Here is a 14189-nt window from a genome sequence, read left to right as displayed (position 1 = left end):
GGAAGGTTGGGCAAACTACTTGGAAACCCAAATTGCCTCAGAAACCCAAGGAGAGGTCACTATGAGTCGGGTCTGACTCGATAGCAAAATAACAACAAGCTGGCTTACATTCTTTCATGGGCGTACTTACAGTTAAAATGATTGGGAAAGGGAAATTAAACTTTCAAGTATGAAAGGGCCAATGGCTAGAAGAGCCAGGAGGTAGCTTGCAGTACAGAAATGCTTAAAAAACAAAACAAAACAAAAAACTCACTGCTGTCAAGTCAGATCCAACTCATAGCGACCCCTCCTTGGGTTACTGAGGCAGTGTCACTACAGAAACAGATTGCTCAACCTTCTTTCTGAGGAGTGGCTGCTGGATTTGAACTGCCAGTCTTCTGGTTAGCAGTCAAATGCCTTAAGCACTATACCACCAGAGCTTGGTATGGCTCTTTTAGCCCTGGTCTTTGTGACTCTCACCAGATGTCTGGGTGGGAATATGCAAATGTGAGGTGCTTGTGGCCCACCAAGGATAGCTTGCTAATAATGTGAATAAGGTGCATGGCACCCTTGTAGGGGTGGAACCATGAAAATAAGGAGTTGGGACCCTAACATGGAGATTGGTCACTTTTGCCAATCTGCAAGGCTTAAAATGAGCCATCCCAGAGGTGGAAAAGAGGGATCTCACTACCATCAAGAGAGAAAAGCCAAGAATGGAGCTCATCCTTGGACACAAGATCCCTGTGCTGAACCTCCATGGCCTAGAAGACAGAAAGAGAGAGCTGTTACCATTTGCTGAGACAGTGAGAGAGGGCAAGCAGCAGCAGCAGAGAAACAGTGGCAGCAGACAGCACAGTCGTGGGCTTTCAGACCCACAGACAAGAAAGCTGAATGCCTTCAGGATGAGGCTTATTGGTGGAGTGGAGTGCTTCTAGGCACTTCCTAGCAGAGCAAAAAGAACTTTGTAACACTTGCCCATTTAGGGCAGAGGCCAAGGGGCAGTGGAGCCATGAGCTGAGGGCCAGAGAGACGCATTGCTGAAAAGAGGCTGTCCTAATCAAAGAGGATCCTGAGTTTTTCCTGATCTTTAATTGTAACCTATTCCCATAATCATAAATATTGTGTGTGACTTCTGTGTGTCTGTTACAACAAATTATTGAACCCAGCAGAGAAGTAGAGAGTGCTGTGAGAGGGATGGTTGATGTCAGAATTGGTAAAAAGTTTGGAGGTTAGAGGCATATCTGACCTCCACTTCATAGGAATCAGCCTTGGGTTGTCGTGTTGATCTTGATCCTCCTCCTCCCTTGTGAAATTAGAGGGCACATGCCACTGTCCCTATGCTCTTTTTACACATTCCTTCTCAGCCATACAGGCCTCCTTTTAGCTTCCTCAGGACATGCTTCCTCTTGGCCCCCTTAAGACAGGCCTCTTGGCCCTGCATACCCCCTCTCAGCCATACAGGTCCCCTTAGGACAGGCCTCATCTCAGCCCCCTCAGTACAGGCCTCCTTTTGGCCATGCACATCCCCTCTCAGCTGTGCAGACCTCTTTGCCTTTGGCCTCCCTGCTGTTGGCCTCTCCACTGCTAACCAACCCAGCTCATAGCCAGTGTAGCTACTTTGTTCAGGTGTCTTAGATGCATTCCTTAGCAGCAGGTTTTTCTGTCACCACCCTTCAGGGCCTGTTGCTACTGGCTGTATGGAAGGGTCCCTTCCAGGCCTCTTGCTGTCTTCAATGTTACAGTCCTTGACCTGTGGGGTTTCTCTGTTTCTTCTCTCTTCTTGACTCTCTTACCTTTTCTCCTTTCTGCTGCTTCTTTCTAAAACCTCTGAGGTTAGCTGCACCAGGGCCATGAACCCACCAAGCCCTTTGGTAGACTATAATAGTCATTTCATTTGCATGGCCTGTAGTCACTTCATTTACATAATGTATAATATATTGATTGGGAGCTCTGGTAGCATAGTGGCTAAGGCACTTGACTGCTAACCAGAAGGCTGGCGGTTCAAACCCACCAGCCACTCCTCGGAAGGAAGATAGGGCAATCTACTTCCATAGTGATACTGACTCAGAAACCCAACGAGGGGTTGCTATGAGTTGGGTCCGACTCGACGGCACATAACATAGTATATTGATCAATTCCTGTAAAGTACATAAAATAGACCAATCACAGAGCCAGATACATCCCAGGAGCAGGTAGGAAGTGTCAAACCATCCTTGCTTACAACTTACCCAGGAAATGTCAATCACCCTGGACAAAAGTAACAAATCTTTTGGGTTGAAAACCAGGGCAAAAGTCTTAGGTCTTAGGGGAAAAATCTCTCAAGCTGTCCTTTCAAGAACCAAGGCAAAAGGCCACATAAAGGAATTAACTTTACCACACTTGGTGAGCGTGCTGCTAGTCCATGCTTTTGGGCTTCCCAGATCCTGGGTGTCTTCAGAAGTCCTGTACATCAATGTGTGCGCATCAAGGCAGGGAGACAAACAAGAGCCTAGTACTCAGTGGGCATCATCTCTCTTGGGCACCTTTTCCTTCCTATAATCCCTCAGGGCTGGGAGGGAGGCCAACCTCCAGTGTTTCCTTCCTCTGCTTTGTGCTGACTCTGTCCTGAGGATACCGTCTCTGCTCCATTGCAGAACATTTCTCATCTGAGTTGTCCAGTACTCTTGCTTCCAAGACTGTTGTCCTGTAGCCAAATCCCATTTTGAGTGTCAAAATCTGAATACTCACTCTTTCTCTTTGAATTTCTGCTGCAATAAGCTTAATTTTCCTCCAACCCACTCAAGTTGGATGCTTTAGACTGAAAGGGGAAGTTCAAAATCTAGAAATGCAAAAGGGAAAAAACCCAGCCTTCATTTTCAGAATGTTATCCCATCACATGTGATAAAACGGAGGCAGAAGTGGTTCAGCGGTAAAATTCTCACCTTCTCTATGGGAGACCCAGTTTTGATTCCTGGCCAATGTGCTTTATGTGCAGTCACCACCTGTCTGTCAGTGAAGGCTTGCATATTGCTATGATGCTGAACAGGTTTCAGTGGAGCTACAGACTAAGATGGAAGAGAGAGAAAGGCCTGGTGGTTTACTTCCTAAAATAGGCCAGTGAAAATCCTATGGATCACAACAGTCCAATCTGCAACAGATCTTGTGGATAGTAGAAGACCAGGAAGCACTTCCCTCTACTGTGTATGAGGTTGCCATGAGTAGGGGCCCAACTCCACAGCAGCTAATAACAGTAACAAAAATGTGATAAAATATTTTTAATGTTACACTCACAATATCATTATTGTTGGTAGTGGCTACCACTGAGTTGGCCTTTGACTCATGAAAACCTGCGAGCCTCTGTCTCTTCTCTGCAAAGTATGTGTAATTTCCCAGCAAATGCTCAAGGTACCAGACTGTTGTCACCATGCCCCTGTCTCTGGGGACTTCTCCAGTTCCTTCATTTGAAATGATGGACTTGTTTCTGTAGCAAGCTTGAGACCTCAGGTAAAAGTCATTTTTCACCAGTGTGTTTTTGCAAAACACATCTGCTAAGGAGGCTGAAGGAGCCTTGAGGACATTTTAGAATCCAGTAATCTGTTCTTCACCACATATTTGAGTTACTTATTCCACATTTATAAACTTTACTTCATTGCTCCCCTGAGAAATGAGGGACATTACCTCAGGCCAAGTGCTCAGTATTATCATTTCCAAGAGTTAGGAGCTTTTGGCAAGCTCTGCTCTTTGGCTTCACAATAGTAATCCGTTCTTCTTTGTGTCCAATAGAATCCCTATTTTGTTCAGCAGGTTCAGGAAACTCAAATCCTATCCCTCCACAGTTAACAGTTTTGAGTATTGTTCTAGATATTTTTCTGCACTGGTGGCATAGTGCCTAAGGCATTTGACTACTAACCAGAAGGCTAGCGGTTCAAACCCACCAGCCACTCCATGGAAGGAAGACTGAGCAATACACTTCCGTAAAAATTTACCACCTCAGAAACCCAAAGGAGGTCACTGTGAGTTAGAATGAACTCAATGATAGTGAGTTTGGTTTGGTTTTGGTTTATACAAAATAATACTATGTATTATAGATTCAAGGATGCTATTGAAACATTCTGTTAAAATGTGAAAAGGTATGAAACTGCTAATTAGTGAAATACACATATTATATGTATAAAACACTCTTAAGAAACTTTTAACAACTCTATCTTGTGGACATCTTTCAAAGAATATATTTGATCCATTCTTTATTGCAGATGCTTTGTTTTCCGTACTATTGGACATAATATAATTTTTAAAACAATTTTGTAAATGGAATTCCCTAGATTGTTTCCATTATTTTTGCTGTTACATACTCTTATATATAGTTCTTCCTGAACAACTGTTAGTATGGAGTAAATTTCCAAAAGTGGGAACACTATGTCAAAAGGTTTACGTATTTAGTGTTTTGACAATACCTCAAAATGACTCTCCAAAAAGATACTACTCCTGTATTTCTTGGCCCACATTGTACAAGAGCACCCATTTCAGCATAATGTTTTTATTTCTTCCAATTTTATAAATGAAAAAGATATATCATTCTTGTTTTACTTTACCTTTCTTTGATTTTCAGTGAAAGCAAACTTCCTTTCATTTTTATTAATAATTTGCATTTTTCTAAGAATTTCTTGTTAAATTTTTTTACTAGATTGTTTCTTTTTGTTACTTTTTAATTTTTTGTTATTTTTAGGAACTCTTTGTATATTCGATGTTATGTATTGAATGTTGTGTATTGCCTGCTATGTAAGTATCTTCTCCTAGTCAGTTTTATTTCTGTTTTTAATCTTTTAACTTTTTTAAATGTATCTTTTATCATACAGAAGTTATTAATTGTTAAGTGTTTAAATGTCTCAGCCATTACCTTCTGTTTGTGGCTTCTGGGTTTTGTGTCTTAAAGAGTGAGAATCTAATTTGCCTTTTATTCCCACCATACCAATAGCAAAGTGTTCTAACCGCCTGTGTTGAATTGTCCTGCCTTTCCCTATGGATCTAAAATGCCACCTTTGTCAGATACTAATACTTTAGTATTTCTGGACTCTCTGTTCTAGTTCACAAATCTATTTTTCCCACTATTCTTTTGCTGATACAATACTCTTGAAAAGTACTGTGGCTTTCTGGCTTGTTTTCATATTGTGCAGGGCACGCTCTTTTCTGTATTTTTATTCAAAATCTTCTCGACATCATTCTTCCAGTGAACTAAGAATAACTCATCAAGTTCCAAACAAGCACTGTCAGGTGGACCTGTGGTGAACACACACTCAGGTGAGTATTATGAAGTTTAGCAGACATGAAGAAAGCTGGATAATTTAATGATAGTTTTTAGATTTGGCATTTGAGATTGAGGTCAGGAAAATAACCCTAATGCCAAGGCCTACTGTTTGTGAGCATTTTGGGTTGTTGTTGAGCCCTGAGCTAAACCAAGTGTCCATAGTACTCTGCTCCACCCAATACAGAGCACCACCCTTGGGAATTCAAATGTCTTTATGTAGCATCTAAGTGTGGCAAATGAGTAAACAATAGTTCTCCTAGTGAGGTCCAGAGAGCAGACCACATAGGCCCACCCCAAGGAGGTACTCCCCACTTCTTGCCCAAGGCCAGAGCCCCCAGCAGGGCAATGGGGTCCAGACTTGGATTCTGGTCTAACACTGTGACCATTCACCCACTGTGTGGCCATGAAGTCATAGAGTATCCTCAGTTTCCCCAAACTGATCTTTGAGCCATGATGGAAAAGAAAGAGCATAGTGCTCGCTGGCCATCTCCACAGGGAAAGACCCCTACTGGCCAGGCCAATCCTCCACTGGCTAGGCAGAGAATGGCATATTTAGTGGATGTCCCTGATGAGACATATGATACATATGAGCATTGGCTCATCTTGGGATCTTCCCATGGCTCTTGGACTTATCTGGAGTCCATTAACCTGACTCTTCAAAAAAGTGCATATGACTGTCCTGTTTTAGGCTGATTCACTCTCATATTCCACCCTGCTGGGATCCACATACCAAAACCAAAGCCACTGCCATGAAGTCAATTCCAACTCATAACAACCTCCATCAGGTTTTCAAGGCTGTAAATCTTAAGATTGTCTCATCTTCCTCCATGGAGTGGTTGGTGGTTTCAAACTGCCTACTTTTTGGTTAGCAGCCCAATGGCTTAACTACAATGCCACCTGAGCTCTTATGTGGCCCCAAATATTCCACATTTTGACCCTCAAACTTCTATTGGGAACTCATGGGCCCTTCAGAAAATCTCCCCATATCTTTACCTCTTCTTTGCACATTCCTTCACCTCCTTGCTCTAATAGAAACAGGGCTCTTTTGAGGGCGATATTTCCCTGTTACCCAAAAATATGGCTTATGCCAGAGTGATGCACAATCAATTCAGTCACACCAAGAGATGAGAGAAGAAAGAGTTTAATCCCTTGTGTGTAAGTGGGGTATAGAGTTTCAGAATACTCCAAAAGTCCGCCCACTCTCAGTGGGCAAATACAGGGTTAACATAGGTAGGTTGAGCTAAAACTTATGACCACATGTACACTTTCCATTCCCAAGGACTGGAGCTCTTTAATCCATGAGAAGGACAAAGAGAAACCCCTAAGTTATGACTATGTGCTTTATCTCTTATCTCTGGAAGGCGTCCACACCAGGTGGATCTGTTTTTCTCAAGGCTGACCTCCTTGAAATATCTCAGGCTATATGCTTTGTCTTTTGGTTTTGTGCCTCTGGGTCTGAGTGCTCTTTCTTGAGCCTATGTCATACATTAGGTTATCATCCTCTCCACCTCTCTGACCTGATAGCTACTTTGTGCTACATTCCAGAGGGCCTGGGGATAACAGAGGCACTCTCCTCATTCTTCCAGAACTCCTTTCCCACCATAACCAGTCTCTTTGTAAAGCATGCCTCAGACTAAACCACCCTGTACCTTCTGTCTCCCACTCCTGGGAGGTTTTCAGCCCTGGCACACTGTCTTCTCATCAAATACTCCTGGTATCTTCAGCAATACCCATGAATCTTCTTGCTTCTCTGTTCTTCAGCCTCTTTAGCCACAACTTGAACCACCTATGCTCTGGTCATCATGCCTTAGAGTCATGGTGAGGGCTCAGACTTGTCACTATCAGCAACCACATTATCCCCAGAATTTCTGTTTTAGCAACCCCTTGCCCCCTGCCTCCCATCACTGCCTCAGATCTCACTGCCCTGGACTCCTGCCTCCAGTGATGAGGTCAGCCTCTTGGGCACCCACTCTGCATGCTCTCCTGTCAAGAACTTGGCTCCAACCCTTTCTCCCTGTCTCCTGCATTCCACCTTACTTCCCCACAACTATGCAAATGTACTGTAATCCTTCCAAAAGTTTGGGAAAAGAAGAAAGTGAAATTCTCCCTACCCTTTCAGCCATCTCTCCATTTTCCCTGCCCTCTTTACAATAAAACCCCTCTACAGGCTTCTTGCCCCACCTCACCACATAGCCTCACATTTCCTCTTCTGTTAGGCTTTGGTCCTCAATCCTCCCCTAAACCAATTAGCAAAGTTACCAATAACACATAGCTTGCCAAACTCAATGGTCAGTTCTCAGTGCTGTTGGTTACTTCCTCTTTCCTGAAACACTTGCTTCAAGCCACTCTCTTCCTGACCTTCGCCTGCTCCTGGGGTGTCCAGCACTACCTTCTTCGACCCGTCAGCTTCTACAGCCTGAGAACCCCACAGCTCAGTCTTCGTATTTTCTTTTAGGTTCCTGCATACTCAACTTCTTCCCTTGGATATAAAAAGACATTGCAGACTTGACTCTTGGTTGCTCCCATCTCCTGCATTTCAGCAGGTACCTCAGTCTACCCAAATCCTTGGCTCAAACATGTACAGGCCATTCCTGACTCCTCTTCCTCTCATTTCCCACATCCAATTAAAATATCTGTTGGGCTACTTTGAAATCTGTTATGAATCTGAACAATTTTCACTGTCTTTTGTAGAGAAAAAAACTTTGATGGAACCATTTAGAGTTAAGTGAGAAACTGTTCATGGAGAGGGAGCACCCCAAACTGAAAGTGAGGAGAGGAATAAAGTTTACTTAGGTAAGTATGTTGCCCTTTGCTTTGATTACTTAAGCACATCTAATTTTCCTTTTGTTTTGGGCACTGAATGCTAAACTGGCTTGTCTTGATTGGATGAGTACTACTAACTCAGGCTGATAAGGACTGATAACTCCTGCCAATTCATGCTAACAATTAAAACTTGCTTAAGATTTGAGTTTGTTTCTAGGAAATGACTTTATGACTAATTTTTGTTTGATTCTTGGCCCAGAGAAACCATTTTAACTCTTGACTCTAAAAAATTTACCATATTCTTCACATGTTCAGCTGCTCACACTGGCCTTCGTCCTACCCCAACCTCCAACACAACTAGTGTATTTCTGCCATAGGGTCTTTGGATATGCTGTTGACCAGCTACCAAGCTCTCCCCCAGATTTTCACATGACTCCTCCTCATACCTTTCAGATATCTGTTCAAACTCTGTCACCTACTCAGGTTTCTCTGACTACCTGTTATGGATTGAATTATGTCCCCCTTCTCCAAATAATGTAAAATCCTACTGGACCTGTAAAGATAACCTTGTTGGGAAATAGGGTTATATTAATGAAATTATGGCAGGGTAGGGTAGGGTAGGTCCTAAACCTAATCACTTCTGAGCTAGAAAAAGAGGAAAGAGGAAGAAAGACAACTAAGACACACCTTTACATAAGCTCAGGAATGCCAAGGATTGCACGCAGCTCCTAGAAGCTGAAATAGACAAGGAAGGACCTCCTCCTAGAGCCATACCCTGCAATTGGGCTTCTACCCTCCTAAACTGTGAGAAAATAAATATCTGTTCTTTAAAGCTACCCACTTGTGGTATTTATGTTAGGGCAGCACGAGGTAACGAAGACACCACCTTAGTAGAACAGCACCTGCCCACCAGTGGCACTCATAATCCTCTCACCCCACTCTGTTTTCTTTCTGGCACTAATGGTGCATTTATGGTCATCTGTTTCTTTTTTATTATTATTTGGGTGAAATTTTATAGAACAATTTCATTTTCCATACAACAGTTCATACACATTTTGTTTCATGACATTGATTGTAATCTCCACAATATAACATCTCTCTTCCCACTTCCTCCTTGTGGTTACCTTTTCCCTGCATCCTTCTTTCCTATGCATTCCTGCCTTCTGAGCTGTCTACCTGTGCCAGAGTGATGCTTTTCTGATCTCCCACGGTTGACTGTTCCAAGGAGTTGTACCTACCTGGTGTAAATGTTCACTTTATACACTTGTCTGTTGTTTGGCTGGAAGCAATGCGAGTGAGTTCAATTCCAGGCCTGAAGGGTGACTAGGGGCCATATATAGTCTCCGGTGTTTCACCAATCTCTATAAGACTAGTAAGCCTGATCTTTTTTATGACTTTGAGTTTTGTTGCATATTTTTCTCCCACTCTATCCAGGATCTCCTACACTGATCCCTTTCCACGGGTTTGACAGTGGTAGCCAGGCCTCATCTAGTTCTAGTCTCAGGGTCATGTAGGCTGAGGTTTGCATGGTCCACTAGTCATGCATCTTTAGTTTTCTTCATTCTTCTTTGCTCAGGATGAGGAGAGATCAATTGTTGCACTTTAGATGGCCACTTGCAACGTTTTAAAATATGGCCATCTGTTTCTTGTCTGCATCCCCTACCAGATTGCAAATTTTAAAAGGGCAGGGGCTGAGTCTGTCTCAATCACTATTATATCTTCAGTTCCTAGCACCATGCTAGAGTATATAATATACTCTTATATTAATATTTTAATAAACATTAAATGTTATTAATATCTGTCAAATGAATCTTAGGATTGCTCAGAAATTGAAGTAAATAAAACAGACATTGGATTATTGGTTATTCAGAGTCAAATGTTACCAGCTATTTGAAATGATAATATTGTATAGGTAGTCAGAAATGAATTGCTTTGGAGAAAAAATAAGAAATTCCCTCCTCCCATGCCTTCCTCCCAAGTCTGTCTGGATTTTGTATTTTGAAAAGGGAGGGTCACATTTGCTAACTCAGGTCATTTATTTCAAAATAAAAAATTAAAAAATTGTTAAAAGGGAGAAATAAAACATTGTCAAATCCCAGTACCTGACTGCACGGTGAAGAGTAATAATGTAAGTACTGAGATTTAACCAACTGTGTTAGACTGGATTCTCTAGAGAAACAAAAACCAGCAAAGCTTATATATATATAAAGAGAGAGAGAAATTTATCTTAGGAAAATGGCTCACAAACATATAGAAGCTGGCAAGTCCAAAGTCCCTGGAGCAAACGTCAGGCTGGAGGCTTTTCCCCTCAGGGGCCGAGAAGTTCAAGGTTGGCAGGCAGTACACCGGCTGTTGACTCCAATGAATGACAAATCCAAGATCTCCAGGCTGAACTGTGGACTGCTCACTCATGGACAGTGGTAGACAGCACAACAGAATCCCGATCCACAGAAGAATGTCTCTCTTCCCAGGATGTCCCTGGATATCCTGGAAGCAGGCCACACCCCTAGGGAAACTCTCTTTGAACAGATTGGCCACTCAGAACACAGTCATCCGATCCCATCATGGGAACAACCACACAGAACTGGGGTCCAGCCATGATGACACACAGCTCCAACTATCACACCAACCTTTGAGATTCAAATGTATTTTGAAGAAAGTGGAGGTGGAGGTAAGAGTTTAATTCTCATGTAACATAACAGATATGCTTAAAATAGATAAAGTTAATCTATAATAGTGTAAGAACATTATTATAAGCATGGAGATAAATATCAGAAGAAACTTGATATTGACTTGGGTGAAGAGAAGGGCAGTGTACCAAATGTGAGTGATCAACACAGTGGCATTAAGGGAGAGGAAGACATAGAAAGGAACATGGGAGGTACAGAAAACAAAGATGAACCCTTTTGCACATACAGTACTGAGTTGTCAGTGAAGGCAGACATGGATATAAGGGTGGATAGATAGGTGGGCAGGCTGAACTATTAGGTATGTCTATGCAGGGGGGAGTGTGCCCAAGACCATGAATAGGGATGGCAGACAATGTTTCTACAAGTGTAATTGGTATGTTCTGTAAGAATTCCCAGGTATACAGTAGAGCTGACAAGGGATAAGGTTATAGTCACTTCTTGGCCACGGCCAGCTACCCAGAGGGACTGTAGAGCTGTGGGGTTGGGACTATAGTCACAGGGGACATCAAACTTAATTGGCATAACACACTACACAAAACATTGTTCCACATCCTACTTTGGTGAGTAGCAACTGGGATCTTAAAAGCTTGCAAGTAGCCATCTAGATGCAATGATGGGTCTCTCCTAATCCAGAGCAAAGATGAATGAAGAAAACCAAAGATTCACGGAAACAATTAGTCCAAGCAACTGGTACACCATGCAATCCGCAGCCTATAAGACTATGAGACCAGAAGAACTAGATGGTGCCCAGCTACCACTGTCATTCACTAGGAAGGGGATCTATAGAGGAGATCCTGGATAGAGTGGGAGAACAATGTGGAACAAAACTCAAAATCATTAAAGAAAAAAGGGGGGGTGGGGCAAATTTGCTGGTCTGATAGAGTCTGATGGAACCACTGAGACTATAGCCCCTAGCTGCCCTTCAGGTCTGGAATTGAACCCATTCCTGTGGCTTCCGACCAAACAAAAGACAGGCATATGAGGTGAACATTTACACTAGGTAGATACTCTCCTCGGAGAGAGCAATCATGGGAGAAAGAAGGGCTGTTTATGCACAGGGAGACAGCTCAGGGGGCAGAAGTGCATGGAGGGATGGACACAGGGAAGAGGTAATTATGGGGAGGAAGGGGAAGGAGAGCTGTTGCATTGTGGTAAATTGTAGTCAATGTCACAAAACAAAGTGTATGTGAACTGCTGCATGGAAAGTGAATTTCTCTGTAAACTTTCACCCAAATCACAATTAAAAAAAATCAAAAAAACAAAAAACTAATATGTTCTGTAACTTCTCAGCCAAACTACAATAATGAAAGTAATAAGTGGATTTCTTATTGATAAAAAAAAAGAAACTTGAATCACTGGAAAATGGCTGAGGGCTGGGGCCAGGATTGCTGTCTTTTGATAGAAACCTTAAATACTATTTTGCTTTTCAACTATAAGCTCGGATTACAATGAAAAAAAGCCATTTTACTTATTAAAAACATAAATCCATTCCCTACAGTACACTTGGATAAATCTCAAATGCATCAGAGATTTAAAATAGAATAAAGAAAGCTCTAGAAGAAGACACTGAAGCACTCCTTTATAATTTATGAATGGGGAGGGTTTTTTTAGCTTTGACTTAAATCCAAATAAAAGATAAAAACAAAACAACATTTCAGCATGGCAAAAACAAATAAACTGCCATATGCAAAGAGGAAGACAAACAACCATCTGGGAAAAATATTTGCATCTCATATCACAGATATACTTTCTCTAATGTACAGAAATTTCCAAAATGAGATTTCTGAAAATCCAGACTGGAAAAAATCTTTATGTTCAGCATCAGCAGGGTGAGAGTCCCATTTCTGCCTGTTCTATCACTAGTAATAGAACCCTCTTTTCATTCTCTAAAGTATCTCTCTTTGGATGACAGATAATATGGTCATTCAAATAATAGAGCACTAGATAATTTAATGCTACATCCGTACAATGGAATACCATTCAACAGAAACAGAGAATGAGAACACTGTGTATGTATTAATAGGGAAATATCTCCAAGATCTCTTGGCAAGGGAAAAGAAGAAGAAGAAATATAAGGTGCAGAACGTTGTGTAGAGCTTGCTACCTTTTGGGTTAAAGGGGGTGGAGAGGACATAATCATATTCACATTTGCTTATACATGCATAAGAAACTCTGGAAGGATACACAAAATAATTGCTTTCAGTGGTTACTACAGGAGGGTGAGGGAAGATTGAATGTATGGGAGATTTTTCACTGTGTGTGGTTATTGTTAGCTGTCTCAGAGTTGGCCCTCACTCACGGCCACCCCCTACACAACGGAAGGAAACACTGCCTGATTCCGTGTCATCCCCATGGTCAGTTGTTTTGGAGTAGACTGTTGCACTCCACAGGGTTTTGGCTAATTTTCAGAAGTTGATCACCATCCATTTCTTCTCAGTCTGTCTTAGTCTGGACCCTTCTTTGAAACCTGTTGAGCATCATAATAACACAAAACACTGATAAATCAGTAGTGGGTGTACATAAGGTATGTTGGCTGGGAATTGAACCCTGGTCTGCAGGGAAAGTGAGCATTTTACCACTGAACCATCCCCTTTCACTGTATATCTTTTCATAATGTTTTATTTTATTTTTTTAATTTGTTGAAGTGAAATTTACATATAAAATTAACCATTTTAAAGTGAACAATTCAGTGATATTTATTATACTTACAATATTGTGGTTCAGTGAATTACTTAATATGACTCTTCTAGCCATGTTCTCTGTGATTCCCACCAGATGACTGGGTGGAACTGTAAAGTGCTTGTGGCCCACCAAGGGATTGGATGGCTTGTTAGTAAGGTACATGGCTCCCTTGTAGGACCATGCAAATAAGATGTATGGAACACTAATGTGGGGATTGGACAGTTTTATTATTCCATTAGGCTTAAAATGAGCCCACCCAGAGGCAAAAAGGGGGATCTCACTACCACAAGACAGAGAAGAGCTGAGAGTGGAGAATGTCCTTGGACCTGAGATCCGGGAGAAGAGAGATGGCAGAGAGATGGCAAAGCAAAGCATACCTGTGGGCATGACAGAGGGGAGGCTGTTCCAATAGAAGAATTGTATCCTGAGCACATTCCTGAACCTGAATTGCAACCTGTTACTTCCTTAATAAATCCCATAATTGTGAGTATTACTTGTGAGTTCTGTGTGGCCATTGATAAGAATTATCAGACCCAGCAGAGAAGTTATGAGTGCTATGGGAGGAATGGTTGATGCCAGAATTGGTAAAAAGGTTGGAGGGTGGCGGCATGTCTGATTTCTACCTTAGGGGAATCAGCTTTGGGCTGTTGCTGTTGATCCTTCTCTCTGTGTCCTTCTCAGAGGAAGTCAGAGGATGCCACACCCACGCCCTTTTTGCAAAGGCTATGCCTAAGGCACTTGACTGCTAACCAGAAGGCTGGTGGTTCAAACCCACCAGCCACTCCTCGGAA

Source organism: Orycteropus afer, unplaced genomic scaffold (assembly GCF_000298275.1).
Source record: "Orycteropus afer afer isolate SDZICR_OR568_19922 unplaced genomic scaffold, OryAfe1.0 scaffold00139, whole genome shotgun sequence".
NCBI lineage: Eukaryota > Metazoa > Chordata > Mammalia > Tubulidentata > Orycteropodidae > Orycteropus > Orycteropus afer.
This window is presented reverse-complemented; position numbering follows the sequence as displayed.